Source organism: Lipotes vexillifer, unplaced genomic scaffold (assembly GCF_000442215.2).
Source record: "Lipotes vexillifer unplaced genomic scaffold, Lipotes_vexillifer_v1.1 scaffold82, whole genome shotgun sequence".
Classification (NCBI taxonomy): Eukaryota; Metazoa; Chordata; class Mammalia; order Artiodactyla; family Lipotidae; genus Lipotes; species Lipotes vexillifer.
In genome coordinates this window covers 33,648-38,351 of record NW_006783121.1, presented here as the reverse complement: position 1 = coordinate 38,351, position 4,704 = coordinate 33,648, and the positions used below count along the sequence as shown (strand labels likewise).

General features: G+C 59.3%; 1 protein-coding gene across 1 annotated transcript in view; it reads left to right on the top strand.

Moving 5' to 3' along the window:
* LOC103070287 (protein Wnt-5a) overlaps positions 1-4,704 on the top strand; it is a 25,471-nt gene that overhangs the window by 2,694 nt on the left and 18,073 nt on the right. The window lies entirely within an intron of this gene.

Sequence of the window (4,704 nt, the reverse complement as noted above, 5' to 3'; positions counted from 1 at the left end):
GAAGGGGGGGGGGGGGGGCTGAAGTGTTCTTTAATTTTCTTTCTCCTTCTGCCGACAAACAGCTCTTCTGGACAGAGTTGAGAGCCTGTGGCTAGAGAGAGCTAGACATCTTGTGTGGGAAGGTGGAAGTGGCATCTGTGTGAGACAGAGAGAGAGTTGTCTTGCCGTCTGGAGAGCCTTGTCCGGGGATGGATGAGGTGAGGCAAGGAACAGAACTAGACTTGGCCACCGTTCTTCCCTTGCATATGCCCTGTTACCGGACCTGGTGTCGGTTCTGAGACAGGGCAGTCAGAGGCTGCACACCTTCCTTGCACTGATTTGGGCTCAAGGAGCTCCCTCCTCCAACTCCTCTCTCCGCTCCACACAGCCCCCGCCCCCCCCCCCAGCACTCAGCGCTGTGGACACTTCCCGAGGCACCCTTGGCGGAGCTCTGGCTCCTTGTCTGCTCCCCCAGAGCGGACCTCCTTTCAGCCCATCATCCCCTCCTGCTTCTCTCAGCGGCGTTCCCCTGGGCAGGACGCCCCAATTTTGTGGCTGCCACTGATTTTTCTTCTGCAATTTTCGCCGTCTCTTTCCTTGCTTTCGGGAGAGATCGCAGGTGGGGGGTGAAACAAAATTTATCTCCCACTAAGAGCTGGGATTCTTGGGGTTTCCTGTGCTTTTTGCCACCGCGAGCCCAGGTCAATCTAATTTCTTCCTCCCAGTTTCTCCATCATTTCCGCTCCCAGAGACTGGGGGTGGGGGCTGAGGGTGGAGGTGGCAGGGGATGCCCAGATCAAGTGAGGTAACGCCGTCGTCGGCCGAGGGTCCAGAATCTTCGCCCTCCCTCCGGGGAACTTCGTTTTAGGGGCCTCCGGCCTCGGGCGCCGCGCGAGTTTGCGCGTGCGTTCCGAAGCTTTCTGCTGCCCCAAACGTCCTCTAAACTAGTGTGACAGATTCCTCTCTCTCTCTCTCTCTCTCTCTCTCTCTCTCTCTCTCTCTCTCAAGAAGGGTTAGGGATCTGTTCTGAGGCTGGAAACAAGGGCGTGCGAACGAATGCCCTACCCTCACCTCACCCCTCCCCTGTGCTTGAACCTCTCAAATGCCCGCAACCCTCCTACTTGTCACACACTAGGAACAGATTCCAAGGATCCTTACAAAGTCGGTTTCCTTGGGCCCTGAAATTGTTCAAAAACTTTTAGTCCGTTCTTTGGTAAACTCAGCTTCTGCCCAGAACTTTTGTTTTACCCTCGGTGTTACAGTCTCCGAAGAGGTCTTATTCGTACTCTTTTCGGATCAGATCTCTTGGTAAACAGGCAGGGATATTCACCCTACAGAGTAGATGTATTAGTGAGTTTGCTGTGGGTTCCTTCAGTCTTTCAAACTTGTGGGGCCTTTTCTGGGTTGCGCGGGGATTGGGGGGGGGGGGGCTGAAGTGTTCTTTAATTTTCTTTCTCCTTCTGCCGACAAACAGCTCTTCTGGACAGAGTTGAGAGCCTGTGGCTAGAGAGAGCTAGACATCTTGTGTGGGAAGGTGGAAGTGGCATCTGTGTGAGACAGAGAGAGAGTTGTCTTGCCGTCTGGAGAGCCTTGTCCGGGGATGGATGAGGTGAGGCAAGGAACAGAACTAGACTTGGCCACCGTTCTTCCCTTGCATATGCCCTGTTACCGGACCTGGTGTCGGTTCTGAGACAGGGCAGTCAGAGGCTGCACACCTTCCTTGCACTGATTTGGGCTCAAGGAGCTCCCTCCTCCAACTCCTCTCTCCGCTCCACACAGCCCCCGCCCCCCCCCCCAGCACTCAGCGCTGTGGACACTTCCCGAGGCACCCTTGGCGGAGCTCTGGCTCCTTGTCTGCTCCCCCAGAGCGGACCTCCTTTCAGCCCATCATCCCCTCCTGCTTCTCTCAGCGGCGTTCCCCTGGGCAGGACGCCCCAATTTTGTGGCTGCCACTGATTTTTCTTCTGCAATTTTCGCCGTCTCTTTCCTTGCTTTCGGGAGAGATCGCAGGTGGGGGGTGAAACAAAATTTATCTCCCACTAAGAGCTGGGATTCTTGGGGTTTCCTGTGCTTTTTGCCACCGCGAGCCCAGGTCAATCTAATTTCTTCCTCCCAGTTTCTCCATCATTTCCGCTCCCAGAGACTGGGGGTGGGGGCTGAGGGTGGAGGTGGCAGGGGATGCCCAGATCAAGTGAGGTAACGCCGTCGTCGGCCGAGGGTCCAGAATCTTCGCCCTCCCTCCGGGGAACTTCGTTTTAGGGGCCTCCGGCCTCGGGCGCCGCGCGAGTTTGCGCGTGCGTTCCGAAGCTTTCTGCTGCCCCAAACGTCCTCTAAACTAGTGTGACAGATTCCTCTCTCTCTCTCTCTCTCTCTCTCTCTCTCTCTCTCTCTCTCTCAAGAAGGGTTAGGGATCTGTTCTGAGGCTGGAAACAAGGGCGTGCGAACGAATGCCCTACCCTCACCTCACCCCTCCCCTGTGCTTGAACCTCTCAAATGCCCGCAACCCTCCTACTTGTCACACACTAGGAACAGATTCCAAGGATCCTTACAAAGTCGGTTTCCTTGGGCCCTGAAATTGTTCAAAAACTTTTAGTCCGTTCTTTGGTAAACTCAGCTTCTGCCCAGAACTTTTGTTTTACCCTCGGTGTTACAGTCTCCGAAGAGGTCTTATTCGTACTCTTTTCGGATCAGATCTCTTGGTAAACAGGCAGGGATATTCACCCTACAGAGTAGATGTATTAGTGAGTTTGCTGTGGGTTCCTTCAGTCTTTCAAACTTGTGGGGCCTTTTCTGGGTTGCGCGGGGATTGGAGCGGGAAGAGGGCCAAGGTGTTTCCGGCCAAGCACGCGGGGTTAAGTGGAGACACGACTCGCGGGGCTCTCCTGCCGGATTCCCTTTGGGACACCTCCGGCCTACCCCCAGCCTGGAGCTTAGAGACCCGAGTCGCAGAAACCAAATGGCCCGCTCCCAGTTGGCCCCCATTCTGTGAACGAGTGGACTCGCCCCGGGGTCGTCGGGCCGAGAGTGGGTTCGGTTTGTGTGGCTTCGCCTCTAACAAAGAGATCCGCAGTAATCCGCCGAATCTGTTACCAATTTCTCCACTGCCCGCTCCCCGCCCCACGCGCCCCGCCCGTCGGGAAGCTCGGAAAGTGCGCGCGGCCCGCAGCGATCTCTGCCGCCGCCTCGGAAGCACGTCGGAGCGTGTGTGTCTGTGGACGAGTGAGTGTGTGAATGTGCGTGAGTGTGTGTATGAATGTGTGCGCGCGCGGTCCTGGCCGCCGCTGGGGAGGGGAGACTTCGCAGCCTGGGCCGCGCGCGAAGGCAGCCCTCGCGACCAACCCCCTCCCCTGGAGGAAACTTGACACTTGGGGCGGGGGTGGGGAGGAAGACGGAGCCTTCTCTCTGCGGGGCTGGGGAAACCCCAGGTTTCTATTCTCCGGGACGCTCCCCGGGCTTTGCGGCGTTTTAGGGACGAGTGGGACACAGGCGCGGAGCCCTGGGTAGCGGGCACTGGGACCACATAAGCATTTCCTCTCGAGGAGCCCCAAGGAGTCTGGGCCACAAGGGCGGCTGGCAGGGATAAAGCTGTGGCGCGCTATCCCGAGCCCCTTCGCGTTTCCACGGCTGCCCAGGTTCCCTCAAGCTCTTTTCCGGCGCAGGTTCCAGGCCAGGCCGTTCTGCCGCCTGGAGGAGGCTCACCTTCCCTTTTCCGAGGAAGGGGCTCCCTCGGGGGTTGCGGGCGGCGCAGCGCGGCCGGGTTACCCTTATCAGAGATGTAAAAGGGGATTTTGGAAACCCGCTCCTCCCACCCGCACCCGCCACCGCCTCGCTCCGCCGCCGCCGCCTACAGGTGGAGAAGTCACCAGTGGGGAGGACGGCAGCGGAAGCTTCCAAGGCCGCCCCCTGCCCCCGAAATTCTTCACGACGCGAACCTTCGCCGCCAAGGGCCCTGGCGCCCTGGAATGCAGGGACTCAGCTGAGGCGCGGGAGCATCTCTGGCCCCGCCGGCGGGGGCTCACTCGCACCGGCTCTGGCCTCGCCTTGCACCCTCACCTTTCGGGACTGACCCAACCAAGTCTGAATTGGGCTGGAGGGTGGGGTAGCGCTGTTCCAGGACCAGGCTCACGGTGTCGCGATAGAGAGATGGTCAACTCCAGACCAGGACCAAAGGAAACTGGAGTCCCCCTTGGCTTCCTTTCCCCTTTCTCCGTGGCAGCTGCCAGGAGTGGAGATCGGAGGGGGGCGGTAGGGGGAGTGAGAAAATCAGAATTTGGGGGAGGGTTGCGGGGAGGACCGAGAAGGGATCCCGTCTCTCGGGACAGCGGGACCCAGACCTCCTTCTTTCCTCTGGGGTATATCCCTTTTCTGGGGTACACTGAGTCCAAGGAGGAGGCCGAAGGCAGGGGAGAGGGCATTGTTTTCCGGTTTCCTTGGTTGGGAGAGCAGCTCGCTCTCCCCCTTATCCCTTGTGCCGCCCCATCTCCTTCTCCCCCCTCCAGTCTGGCTGAAGAGCGCTCTAAGGAAACCAGGGCTGCCCTTCCCCCTCTGGAAGTGGCTGGCCCCAAAGCGGGCCGTAAACTGATTATGAAACAGACGATGTTAATTCGGAGCCGCATTTCCCAGCTGGGCACTCGCGCGCGCGCTGCTCCCGGGGGCCTCGCCCCCCACCCCTTGCCCTCCCTCCCCCCCCCCCCCCCCCCCGCCCCCCCCCCCCCCCCCCCCCCC